This window comes from Microtus oregoni, unplaced genomic scaffold, assembly GCF_018167655.1.
Source record: "Microtus oregoni isolate MIOR12 unplaced genomic scaffold, Mior012 000023F_ref0000262, whole genome shotgun sequence".
Taxonomy (NCBI): Eukaryota; Metazoa; Chordata; class Mammalia; order Rodentia; family Cricetidae; genus Microtus; species Microtus oregoni.
Window position 1 is genome coordinate 815,776 of NW_024543082.1, and position 13,949 is coordinate 829,724.

The 13,949-nt window shown below is 49.9% G+C and overlaps 1 protein-coding gene across 2 annotated transcripts in view; it reads left to right on the forward strand.

Moving 5' to 3' along the window:
* Positions 1 to 834: 834 nt before the first annotated feature.
* Positions 835 to 13,949, forward strand: part of Bdh1 (3-hydroxybutyrate dehydrogenase 1) — a 37,721-nt gene continuing 24,606 nt past the window's right edge. The window contains exon 1 of one of the 2 annotated variants that reach the window (XM_041673108.1): positions 835 to 969. The gene's annotated coding sequence lies outside the window, so the exon portion shown is untranslated. Of the gene's footprint in view, positions 970 to 5,039; positions 5,243 to 13,949 lie in introns of those variants that run through there. The other variant, XM_041673106.1, reaches the window with a different exon arrangement.

The window sequence follows — 13,949 nt, forward strand, 5'->3', positions numbered from 1 at the left end:
ACATGCAGGCTGGGAACCGAACTCGGATCCTCGGCAAGAGCCCTATGCACTCTTATGATGTGTTGACTTGGAACTGGAGCGTCAACACATCTTATGTTACTTGACGAAAGGATAATAAAGAGAAGGGAACCAAGTGATCACTGTACACATAAACATAGTTATAAAGAAACAAGGAATAAATATTCATGCCAACTACATACTTAGCAACTGGTCACATTTATGGCTCTCATCCACTACTAGGTCTGTCTTCCCTTCAGCCCCAGGAAGCATGTCAGCCGTCACATTTCTCTCCAGGTTATGTGACCAAACCTTGTTTTCTGAAGAGACCAACGCGGGTCACTAATTCAACCCCGCTTACTTTTCCATTGAGTTTATCCACTTGAATCATAGCACGACAATACTAAGAGCTGCCCCCAAGGGATTCTCAGAATTCCAGGCATCCCCTGCAAAGCTCCTGAAACTTTCAAAACTCTTCCTCAAGTCGTGTTTCCTGCTTATGCTTCAGGGTACCCTGGCTAGTCCCTATTCTCTTCAGCTAGTTCCTGAGCTAACTTGTGTCCACAATTGCCTGCCTGGCAGGGTGAGCTTTGCCATCTTTTTTTTTTTCTTTACAGTATTTCCCTTAGCGGCAGTATCAACCCTTGATCCTCTGCTTGCCAGAGGGTCAAATTCACAGACAGTTTAAACTTAAAACAAATGGTAACAAAACCGAACTTTGCCCGTTCAATAGCAAACACGTAGACGTCTATCCAGAAGCTTGCTTGATACCGTATTTTATCAGTAGGTGGCTTTCCTGTCACGCTCGTGCGGGAACTTTCATTCCCAACTAAAGGAAACACATTAAGTCTGGAAGAGATTTTGCTGGGCAGTTATTATACCCTGCTGGGAAGTCAGAGGACTCTGGGCATCTGGCTGGTTGCAGTCTGGGAACAACTCCCTGTGCTGGCAGTGTTGCAGAAGCTTGCTAAGGTAAGAGAAGGTGGACCTGAGAATTGCCTGTGGAAGGAAATGCCCCTGTGTCTCCAGGGATGCTTAGCAGGTTCGAGACAAGTAAACGGGCTTTTAGAAAGAGGTCCCAGCTACTCCTAAAGACTCAGTAACTATGCAGTTTGATAGATGGAAAAATTAGGTTCCAACTTGGGTGCCAACAGCAGAAATGAAAGGGATGCGTGCTCACTGAAAAAAATTAATTGAAATAAACATATAAATTTGACCTTGATTTTAAAATTTGTTGTAGTATATTCAATATTCTTTTTAAAAAATAGACCTAGAAGTATAGAAACTTAACCAGATTTAAGCATTGAGAATTAGGTCCCATGTACTATAATTTAAGGTTTATATGAGCCAAGTATGGTATTATACACACCTGTAGTTCCTGAAATCAGAAGGCCGAAGCAGGAAGATTGTGAGTTCAAGCGCAGCCTGTATACAGTGAGATACGGTGAGATCTTGTCTCAAGAGAAAGAAAAAAAGTTAATATGGTCAATTAGGTTAGTTAGTACCAGAATTGGCCACTATATCAGAATCACTATGAGTCATTTCCATGTAACCCAGCAGCTATGGAGAACTTGCTGTAGAAAGGAGTCCCTATTCCAAGTGCCTCATAAATTGGATCATAGCCATCCATCTTGATAGGAGTGCTGAGATAGCAGATGTGCAGCCACATTTGACTTCTTACGTGGGTTGGGGTGATGGGGGGCAGTGTTGAGTTCGGCTTTGGCTTTTGCTCACCCCCTGGTGCCACCTCCCCAGGCCTCCAGGTTAAAAGAAAAACCCAGTTGCATCAAAACAGAAAGTCTGTGGGATCTGAGGTAGCAGATGGCACCATTGTTTTCTAGCCCCGTCCGATCTCATAGCAAATTGTGCGGGATTTGGGGGGGGGGGGGAATAAAGGCCGATTTAGTCTACACCAATCAGATGCTGCACTCTCCACTACCAGCAGCGAGCAGAGGCACCCGGGGCCAGGTGTAGTCTGAGTTGGGCAGGGTCCAGAAAGGGGAGGGATGTTAACTAAACCGGCCTGGGTCAAAGTGTGAGATGACGAGAACCTGATTCAGCAGGGGACTTAGGTGTTGCAGTTTTCCTGGGTTTTTATCTTTCAGAAAGCCAATTCTTCTCTAAAACTTCTCCCAAGCGCCACACTCCCTACTCTCACTGAATGTCTCTGTCCCTCTTTCAGAAGATTTATGGTAGGCATCCCGATGACTCAGCTCGCGCACACAACTCATTGCCTAAACGGCAGAGATTTTTTTCCCTCCCAAACCTAGTTGGTTATTTGCAACAGCGCCCTCTGGGGGTTCAGGTGAGGTGCACAGCTGCTAAGGAGCCTGGCCCCAGGCCCTGCGTCTGGGCCGAAGTGCGGCGGGAAGCTGGACTCTTGGCACATGTCTTGTCTAGAGTGACCTGGTTCCCACAGTTTCTGCTTCGTGTGCTCACATTCACAGCCAAGCCTTTTCTCCAGCTCCCAGATTGGAAGACAGAATGACTAGAGATGGAGCCGCCTCTACTCGCCTCTCTTGCCTACTGGATGGCTTTCTCCTGGGAGTCCCCATTTCCTGCCTGTCTCTGAGTGGTTAGTGATGCCCTCGAGGGCAGGACATTTGGGAAATGAAGGCGTGAAATCTCAAACCCAACAAACCAGTTCTTCATTAGCAGGTTTGGGAGCAGTCTTTAGAAAGAGGCCTGACATGGGGCTAGAATGCCTCTTCAGAGCTGCCATTTTCTTCACCTGTGTACCCCCTTGCCCCCCACCCCAAGCAGACCCTAAAGAGGATGTGTATACAGATGGCTTATCTGGGGAGCAAACCCCGTGTACGTGATTAACGGGGTGACAAAAGAGCATTTTCACTAATCACGTGGCTCACTGCCATACAGGGAATTTTTTTTTTTATGTTTAAAAGGAACAAGAAGAGTCAGGCGTGGTGGCGCACGCCTTTAATTCCAGCACTCGAGAGGCAGAGGCTGGCCAGTCTTCCAGGCAGGGTGAGACCCTGTCATTATATATATGTATGAGAAAATCGCACAGGGAACACACCCCATCGATAAGACACATTAACTACACTGTGTCTCCATTTAATTTAGACCCCAGTTTTGAGGGTCAAGCAGTTTCCTTGGGATGAAGGTAGCCTCTGCATACAAAGTCTAGCAAGAGCTCACAGCATACCTTCCTATACGTTCTTAGGAGGGATGACTTGGCCAAGCCCCCAGAAATTCTGAAAGGCATAGGATGGCCCTGCTTTACTAGATGGCAGGGTGCTGGTGATCTGCCCATGGGTACCAACATCTTAGGGGTGCTCTGTGGTTTGCAATTCAGTAATCGAGGTCAGTAACTGATGCCCGTGGTCTGAGAGTGTCTGGCAGACAGTGCATGGCTTTCCCTCTGGGGAGAGGATCGCTCTGTATGTCATTTGCACAGCAAAACAGGACACTCACCCGGGCCACCATTGGGAATCATTTCCGACGTGACTGCTGTAGTCATGTGGGGAGGATGGAGTGGGAAAGGATGTGCTAGAGAGTTGGTCACATGGCTCACTACCACCGACTCCATATTATCATTTCAGGACGTACGCTAGGCTCACTTCAGTACTGCTAAGGGGGTAATGAGGGCCAGATGTGTCTCAAGGGGGTGATATTGGTCAGAGAAACATCCCAGAAGGCGTTGGCTCTTTTATGCTGGCAGGTTTACCAGTATAGGAGAGCAGTGGGTCGCCCCAGTGGTCCTGGAGTGCTGTGACAATGGGACACATTGAAGTCAGGAGGTACGGGTATGGCTGAGGTGGGGGCTTCTCAGGTTACACCAGCAAAGCTGGGCTGGAAAGACTGGAAATCAGCCGCTAAGGGTGTCTAAGCTAATGTCAAAGAGGTCAATTAGTAAGTCTTCTATAAATCTTTATACATAATTCTCAGCCCCAAGTACCAAGTTAGAATTTACGGTTCTCCTAGATGGGAAGATTAACTCTCTTCCAGCATGACACAGCCCTCAAAGTGTAACTCATTCTATGATGATTTTATGATTATGGGTGTTTTATAGGTTTTTGGTTGTTTTGAGACAGGTTTCCCCTGGAACCCTGGAACTCACTTTGTAGATCTGCCCGGCTCTCCGAGTGCTGGGATTAAAGACATGTACCGCCACGCCTGATTTACGTATAGGGATTTGTTTTTATGGGCTATGGCACCATCTACTGAGAGCCATTCTGAGTCTGGTTTGAGTCTGTGAAATGGGCACAGCAAACCAAGGCATTCTCTTTTCAGGACTCTTGGTCTTCAGTGTTCTGGGTGCCAGAAGCGGGGCATAAAAAAGAAACACAGCCTCAGCCCTCAAAATTCAGGGACGGAGATGGCAGGTTTCTTTAAAGCCCCCACCCCACCCCCCACAACCGCCCCGGTACTTCCCTCGGACGTTCACCTTCCTAGTTCCTTTCTGAGCAGCCGTTATGTAATTTTTCTAAACATAGCTCCATCACTAACAGCCTGGTATCTTCTCTCAGCCTGTTTCTCATCCTGGAAACAGGTATCTCGTGGTAGTGGGGTGGCTGACTGCCCCTGCAGACCACAGGCAGATATGTCCTATTGGTGAAACCTTGGGACGTTGCGATACGTTCAAGAATCTCAGAAGAAATGTTATATGTCATTTGGTTAAATGACATTTAAAAGTCAACCAACTAATCTTTTAGCTCCGGTGAGCTTTAAAGACAGCAAACACACGAAAAACCTGGAAGGAGTCTTGTCCTTCGCGGGATTTCTTCACTTCCTGGAAGCTGCACTTTCTCCCCTGGTTTGGGGGCGCGGGGAGAGGGCTGTCGCCTTCTCTCACCTTTTGCCTTCCTGCTCCATCCAGGGTCCAGGAAGGAAAGATCAGATGGCAGCAGAGATCTGTACCAGGCTTATATTGGGATGAACAAATTATCTCGGGGGTGCCTAGAGACTAGGGGCACCCTCTACTGGAGCAGAGCCAGGCCGGGATAAGGAGGGCTGAGGAGGCTGCGCCCAAGCTCTCCCCGCCTCCGCGCTGTCTGCCGTCGGGCCCCGCCCGGCGCAGCCCTAACGCAAGCAACGGAGTGTGTAAGGCACATCCGGGTGTCGGAGGCAGAAGGCCGGTTTTAGGGGATTCAGGAGAGTATCCTGGGAAACAGGAGCAGGGCGCCAATTCCAAGCCAGAAGCGCGAGCACCTGTACAGCACCAGGTTGAGACTGCGCACCAGCCCAGCCCTCGCCTTGGAACCCCCTACCGGGTCGCTTTGGGGTAAGAGGAGGGAGGGTCTTCATCGCGGTCACTGGGGCAGGCACGCCAGCGCCAACTGCCCGGTTTGGTTTGGCCTGGCGTGGCTCCTGTGCGGGGTCCTTGGAATGCGGGTGGGGAAGGGACATAGTGTCCTCTAGGCAGCTCTGCGGCCAAAGAGGAACCAGAGATGGATCGATCGATCTCCCTGTCTCGGCCCCCGGTCGTCTGCACCCGCCACCCTCTAGCTGCTTCCCGCTTCCTCCGTGCGCGCCTCCAGGAACTAGGTGCTTTATTTTCGTAACGGGAGGCCCGAGGTTGATTACGCGGCCTCGTGGCCCCTACGTGAAATCCTTGGCACTCACTGTTCACTGCTCGCGCAATTTCACAGACGGGAACTGAGACCCTAGGAATGGAAGGAACTGGCCCAAGGTCACTTCGTAGCCCCTTTCTTCCAATCTTCTAGCCTCGGCTGTAAGCTCTGCCCGATCCCGACCCTTCTCCCGACCTTGCCCTACGTTCACCCCCTCCTTCCATGACCTCCACTAGGCTCTGTTCTCGGGGTTTGGCAACTCCTCCTCCGTGCGTGCTGCGCCCAGAAAGGATGCCTCAGGTCCAGCCGCTTGAGAGTGAACAGAGCCGGGGTTAGTGGAGACCGGATTGACTTCGGTGCTGGGGGAGGAGGAGGTCCAGGCAAGGTGGCGGCACCGTGGGGGTCGGCTAGGGATGGCAGAGCTGCGGGGACCCTGGCAGGACCAGGCCCTAAGCCACCCCAGCGCCGCGTCTGGAGGACAGTGTGGCTTTGTCTAGGTGGTGCCGCCTCAGCCAATAGGAGCGCGGCTTTGGCCGAGCCCCCTTGGTCCCCGCCCTCATGCCGGCTGGAAGGGACCCTGGCTCTGGGATTGGCTGTGAGGGGCCGCGGCGTGGAGGGGGAGGCGCCTGTGCGACTCCACTACACCCCTTGCGTGCTGGAGGGCGCCGAGATCCCGTGGGTTCGTGCATCTGGGTGGGGCCCCAACGTCATTTTCCCTCTCCCTGTGGCTGCCCCTTCCAGGAGGCGGCGGCATAATACCCATCGCGTGTTTTTCCAGCCAGTGAGCCAAAGTCGACCCATAAGTCAGTAGATGCAGAGTCACTGTCTAGCCCAGAGGTTCCCACTTGGAAGAGTTGCAGAGGCTTCCTCTTGCCAGGATCCTTTGTGACGCAGCAGACGCCTTTCTTTCGACATCAGATTCGTCCTGAAGCACGGTACATAAACACCCTAGCCGGCCAGGCAGCCAAACGGAGACATTTATTGTTCATGCTTTCTGAACAACGCATCTCGAGAGGAAACCTAGAAGTCAGTGATTCACCATCTGAGTCCTGTTCGTGGGGTGTTCACAGTGCAGGTGGGACCGATGGTTAGCTAGGGCTTGTGAGTAGTTGGAAACAGAAATATCTCCAGTATACCCCACTCAGTGACTGCAATTCCAGAAGTCCGGAGGGAGACGGAAAAGAGGGAAAGGTTTTATTGGTTGGTTGGTTTGTTTTGTTTTGTTTTTTCCTGTGAAGAGGGTTAAAGCCAAGGCTTCATGCATGATAGGTGTTTACCATTGAGCTATATCTTTAACCTGATTTCTATTATTTTCAGATAATGTTTCACTCAGTTACCTGGACTGACCTAGGACTTCATATAGTCCAGGAAGGTCTTGACTCTACCCCATCCCCACCCTGCCTCAACTTCCTGCGAAGCTTTTGGGAGGCTGATTTTTGCTATAGGCAATTAAGAAAGGTAGCTTGGAAGAGATTTTATTTGTTAGGCGTGAAGTAGATCCGATTTGGTATAGGATAAGGGAGACACAGGAATGAAGAGAGATAGCATAGCAGATAAAGTGAGCGCTGGTAAGAACACAGATGCTATGGATGCCTTCACAGGTGGACTACAAAATCAGCTCCTCAAAGGTCAGGCGTGGAAGGAGGAGGGGCTCAGGGGCCCCCACCCCTCACGACTGAAATATTTACTATTGACTTAGGGAGAGGGAGAGTCATGGGCTAAAACTGAGTGCTCGCTAAAGACCCCACCAGGCTCCGATGGACAGTTTCGTTGCAGTGGTCAGTCAGATGGCCCTGGTTAAACTATGTGCTTTGCAGAACAAAGTGACAGAAAAGGACTGATATGCCTCTTGAGTTCTAGGATTAAAGGCATGGACCACCACGCCTGGCTTAAAACCCCCTTAATTCACTCAGCTTTGGGTCTCGAAGATGCAGATAAGATAGAAAGAATGTGTATAATGCAGATAGAAAGGTTGTAGTGAGGGACCAAGAAGGAAAGCAAAAAAGGAAGCAGGGAGCGGACAGAGAAATTACCAAACTGGGGTGTGATGGACTGAGGTGTTGCAGCTCTGTAGATGTAGCTGTTTTATGAAGCGTCTCCAGGCAGAGGGACAATAAAGGCATGACCCTGAAGCTGCAGTGCACCAGATGTTCCAGTGACAGCAAGAAGGCTATTATGACAGAGACACAGTGGACAGAGATGAGGTTAAAAGGACAATGGGGCCAAGGTCAGGTAGGGTTTTGGGCAGTCTGTACCAATCTGGGCTTTAATTGTTAGGGGAATGAGATGCAAGAGTGAAATGGTATGATGTCTGTTTTGCAGGACTACATCCTGCATGGAGACCTTGATGGGCTCAAAGAGCCTACTTGGGAAGCTGTTGCAATTCTGCAGGCGAGGAGGGACAAAGGCTTAGATGGTGGTGGATCCTAGCAGAGGATCCTAGCTAGCTCATGGAGGGGACGTCAGTAAGATTTGCCAACTGCTGGGCTGTGGAATGTGCAGGAAATCAGAACACCTACACTTGGGACAAATTAAACCTGGCATACCCAATCAAACCTTCAGAGGGACAGTTGTATACCGCAGCCTGGAGTTTGGGGCAAAGGCTGAGCTGGAAATAAACCTTAGTGTATTGACAGCAAGTGAATAACCAGCTATCAAAGCTCGCCTTATGGTAAGAGCAGACCAGGCTGGAGCCCCAGATAGCATCAGTGATCTTGCCCTTGACAAGCAAGCCCTGGTCTCCTGGGCATAGAATGTTCTCTTAGTCTGGCTATTGTAGTTTATAGTGATTTTGACATTTCTGATAGCATCTTCTCTTGGGAAAACACAGATGAGTGATGGAGTATGGGAGGCAAGTGTCACCTTGTCATTATAAGGTCGAGAATGAAGCATTCCCTGAACGTAAGGCAGATAAATTAATGATAGTGTTCAGTGGGATCCACCTTTGACTGCCTACCCTCAGCAGGTGTTAGGTGTCCAGCTCATAGAGGCTGATTTTCATCCATTCCTAGGGGTCATCTAAGTCATCCAGGGTCAGGGGACAGGCCATCTTCCCCCCCACAACTGTGCAGCAACAGCTGTGGAGGCAGAATCCTGTGGGCTGGACCAAGTGGGAGAAGAGGGGGTTGACAGAATAGACACACTGCAGTGACTACCTTTCAGGGATTCTTCTGTGTCCAGAGTCTCCCGGGCAGATTGAGGTGCCCATGTTAGGTGTGTCTCTGCAGAACTGTGCTGTGCAGCTAAATCCTTGGCTTTATTAAAAGACTCCATTGAGATTTGTTGTGTGTTATGTCTGCATTGTGCTGGAAGTCTGGTGTGTGGGTACCATCTAACATTCCTGTGTAACCCTATGAGGCTTCCTGTCCAGACTCTCTCTCAAAGGACTGGTGAGCATCTCTTTGAACAAAGGCTTTTACTTTTTTAGTTTTTCGAGACAGGATTTCTCTGTATAGCCCTGGCTGTCCTGGAACTTGCTCCATAGGCCAGGCTGGCCTCAAAGTCACAGAGATCTGCCTGCCTCTGCCTCCTGAGTGCTGGGATTATAGGCTCTACCATCCACCTACCTCGGCCTCCTGAGTGCTGGGATTATAGGCACTACCATACCAAGCTCCTGATTTGGACTGCTTTGATGGGAGGAGAAATGGGGTTCATCTTGGGTTTCCCACAGATTATGCATTGATATCTGAGGGGGTGCTCATGAGAGGAGACCCAAGTTTTGCTAGCATCTTTATTTTGTACCTATGGATTTGGTCCCTCCCCCAGTTAGACCCTTGTGCCCTTTTACAGTGGTGCTTGAGTTTCAAGGCCAACAGAGCCCAGCCCTTATGAGATCTTCCTTTTTCTGGAACCACCTGCTTCCTGTCACCATTTCTGTTCCCAAACCTGAAGGCAGAGAACTTCCTGTTCTTTTACAGAGAGTGAAATCCAGCTGGTGGCATTAAGATAGCAACAGCAACTGGGGGAAAGTCCTTAGGTATGCCATGATATCTCTGTGTTCCATAAACCTAGGCCAGGCTGGGTGTGTAGTTCAGCGGCAAAGCACTTGCTTAGTATGAGGCCCCGCCTTCCACTCTGTGTATGAGAGACCGTATTGTAAATGGGCATAATTCAAAGGCCTGAGTTTTTATGTGCTTTAAGCTAGTTTGACTATAACACTTCCCATTTTGCTGACTCTAAGGAAAACTAAGTTGAAAGCAACCCTCTATTTGGAGACTCTACTGAGACATTTTTCTTGTGCAGGCATTGAGCCAAAGGCTGGGGAAGGTCTTTAATTGCAGACAAGCATTTGAAGTCACCCAGGAGCAGTGGGCAGGCCTCGGTTGTGGTGGGAGGAGGTGGAGATGTGTGTGTTCAGCCATGTTCAGCACATGGCTTCCTGTAGAGAATGAAGTTTCTGGCTTGGGTCTTCCACAGGGGCCAAGTTGGGCTCTGTTGTGCTGCCGCCTGCAGGGACCTGCCACAGGGAGTTCAGTATGGACCGCATGCTGCCTTCCTACCCACAAGGAAGGTTACTCCTTGGTTAACCTCCTTTCAGACTCAACAGAGATGTGCTTGATGCCTCCTCTGGTTGTCCTGGGCACTGATGGTTACTGAAAGTGGCCAAGAGGATGGGCAGGTCCTCTGGTCTCATGAGGTTTTGTCTCATAGAGGGAGATTAAGTTAATAAGCAGGGTAGCTCGGGCATTAAAGACAATGGGCCTTCAGGGTCATGCTGTGCATCGCTTGGGAGGTCTCTAAAAAGGGGGGATGACTTTGCATGGTTCTGTGGCTCTAACAGAATACCTGAGGCTGATACTTTTCAAGACAAGAGGTTCAGTTCGACTGTGCTTCTGAGAAGTCCAAAGCACAGGGCAGATGCTCAGCTTCCAGTGAGGACGCCATGCTGTTTATAGCACAGCAGAGGCGGGGTGAGGTGGGAGCTGGTTTGAACGTGGCGGAACATAGCAGAAGGGTTGCTCCAGACAGTCTGCTCTTAGGGTAACTCATCCAGCCCTGGAGAGTGACGTCTCCCGGGGACCAGCACTAATTGTCCCTAGTTACTAAACACTTTTTTGTTGTGTAAAGATAGGAAGAGCTCCATGTGAAGCCCAGGCGGCTTGCTCTATGTGTGTTCCTCCAGCCTCAGTTTTCCAAGTGTTGAGACTGTCGGTACGACCACACCTGGCTTCTAGTCACCTCTAGTTTCTGTTTTGGTCTTGTTTTCTTATATAATCTCATGAGACTCAAGGTGGCCTTGAGTTTTCTCTGTAGCTGAAGGTGATTTTGAACCCCTGGCCCTCCTTCCACTGTGTCCAGTTTCTAATTACCCCATGTGTCATTGCCCCAGTGACAGTCGGATATTAGTCTTAGTGACTTGGGGAATAGCTCAGTAGGTCATTGGCTTAAATGTGTGAAGATCTAGATTCCATCTCTAGCCTTTTCTCCCTTCCATTTCAACATGACTTTTCTAGGAGGCAACCATATTCAAATCACAATAGGTAATGAAGAGCAGCCACTCCAAAGACTGAAGGGACAGAAGAGCCCTCCCAGCCTCAGCCACCCAGGAAGAGGGAGAGCAATGCCAAGGGCTCTGAGACTGGAGAGAGCTGCCTCCCAGACGTGCAAGAGACAACGTTGGAAAGTGAGCAAATTGGTTGTGTAGAAAGGCAGTTAGAGGCCAGCAGAGCAGGCGTAGGTAAGTGAGGCCATGCAGGATTTGCCTCCGGCTGTTAGATCTTTCTAGCTGGAAGCTCTTGGAATGGGAGTGACTCATAGAAAGGAGAGTACAGAAGAACCACCGTCAAGTTCAAAATCAGAAGTCAAGGGGGCCCTGTCTGCCTACCTGGGAATTCAGCAGCTAAGCACCTCTGCCTGTCCCTTGAGCATTGTCTAGGCAGGCCTGTTAACTAGCATAAGGCTCCTCCCATGATCTAGATATGGTCTGAGCCTTAACTCGAATTGTAAAGTTTGAAGGGTAGAAATGTAACCGGCTGTCCTTTTTTTTCCCTTTGTGTATGGGCGTCTTTGCCTGCATGCAAGCCTCTGCACCACATGCAGAAGAGGGATTCTGGCACCAGAAGAGGGAGTGGGATTCTTTAGAACTGGTGTTAGAGATGATTGAGAGCTGGCCATGTGAGTGTTGGGAATTGAACCTGGGTCCTCTGAAAGAGCAGCCAGTGGTCTTAACCCCTGAGGCACCTCTCCAGATCATAAGTGAACTATTTTTTTTTTTTTTTGCCCTCAGAGGAAGGGCCTTTGGGAGCTGATCCAGATTAGCTAATGCCATCAGGGTGGAGCTCCCTAGTTGAATCTTGATGGCTCTATAAAAAGGTCTGTGTGCCAGGTGTGGTGGTGTGTGCCTTTAACCCCAACATTCATAGAGGCAGGCAGATCTTTATGAGTTTGAGGCCAGCTTGGTCTACATCTTGAGTTCCAGGCCAGCCAAGGCTACATAGTGAGACCCTGTCTCAAAAGGAAGGAAGGAAGGAAGGAAGGAAGGAAGGAAGGAAGGAAAGACAGAAGATGTGGAGTTAATTCCTGCTACTGACTACTGACTTATGATGTCTTGATGTATCGTAACAACCTGGGACTCTGCCAGCTGGAAGTCAGTAACTAGACGTACACCTTTAAGTTTGGAATAAAAATGTGGGTCAAAAATGAACCTGTTGGCTTTTATATATACTCGGTATCAGGTACTTTATTAATTGTCATAGAAAATTGACTGATGTACTGGCCTCATGGCTGACCGTCAGTTGTGTTTGGGGCGGGCTAGGGAGAGATTTCTCCCTGCTGGGATCTTATTATTAACAAGATGTGGCAATCTACAGCCCCTTTCACAAAGGAGAGGCCAGGAAGAAAGACATCCGCATCCAGGTCTGATCACCTGGGCTCCAGCCATGTGGAACCTCCCAGCCTCTCCTCCTTTGGCCAGAAGCTGTCACTGTCCCCTCCTAGCCCTTTAGCCAGAAATTGTCACCGTTAGCCAGAGCAGGCGCTAACACACATGCTGAGCCACAGGCACTAATGAAGCATAGCGCAAGCTGAGGAGACCTCTGCTTCTCTTCATTGTCTGAAGATTAAAGCAGCGACACAGCCCCAGCTGCCCCTGCGATGAGCATTGCTTTGGTCGCCATAGTGCAAGCCCGGTCGCCATAGCGGAAGCCTGTCTGGGTCTGGTTTGTATACGTGACATTTAATCACCATGGTGCTGGGGAGGCCTTAGGCGCCACCAAGTGACGTATGACGTAGTTGTAGTAGTTTGACTTAACCTAAAATGGATAAGGATGAGGGGGGATATGTGTGGTCTTTGTTTGTTCTGTGTGCAGGTTTTGTTGTCGATGATGTTTGTCTGCTTGTTTCGCAGTCTTATAGCCCAGGCTGGTGGGGAACTTGCCTTATAGTCGAGGCTGACTTCCAAGTTGCAATCCTCCTGCCTCAGCCTAACAAGTGCTTACAAGTGCTAAGTAGTACAGGCGTGTCCTACCCTGTCTGGATTTTATATGTGTGTTTTAATGTGAAGAGTCTCACCTTAATTCAGAGCCTCCAGTTTGCTGAGGTGAGAGGGAGGTGGAGTCCTGAGCCAAGCGATGCATGTTGTGGGACAGCACGTGCCACCCACCGAGGATGGAGACACGCTGTGGGTGACATTGGTGTGGGACGTTATGCGCCACCCGCAGAGTATGGAGACACGCTGTGGGGCAAGCAGGGTGTGGGATGTTACACGCCACCCGCAGAGTATGGAGACACGCTGTGGGGCGAGCAGGGTGTGGGATGGCACACGCCACCCGCAGAGGATGGAGATGCGCTGTAGGTGAAGGCTGGTGTCCATCACCACAGATGGATATTTCACGAGATGTAAGAAACCTGGACAAGGGAGGGCTTTCTGAGTTAGACTGGCCCCAGCCGGTGGCTGCTCTCCCAGAAGACTCCCCAACAGGTGTGTCAGACCTGTGGCCTGCAGGTCACATACAGCTGAGGACAGCTACAGATGTGAGCCAACACAAAATTCTAAAATGACTTAGAACATTATACCTTTTGTGGCAGTGGTGGCCCACACCGTTAATTCTAGCACTCGGGAGGCAGAGGCAGGCAGATCTCTGTGAGTTCAAGGCCAGCCTGCTCTACAGAGTGATTCCAGGACCACCAGGGCTATACAGAGAGAGCCTGTCTCGAAAAACAACAACAACAACAACAAAACTCAATTGCACAGTTCTTGAGCATGAACTTTACAGATGAGGTCATTTTGCCTTGTCACAAAGTTAGATATTCCTTGGTTATGTCCCGAGTCAGTTCCCCCAGTAGTTTCTGTACAGCCTGCCTGGAGGATCACTGGTCTAGTTCAATGTTGTCTGTCACACATAGGTGACCACCCATCCATGGTTGTCCTATGTTGGTACACCCTGGCTCCCCATTTTCCATCTCCCGAAGCTTTAGCTT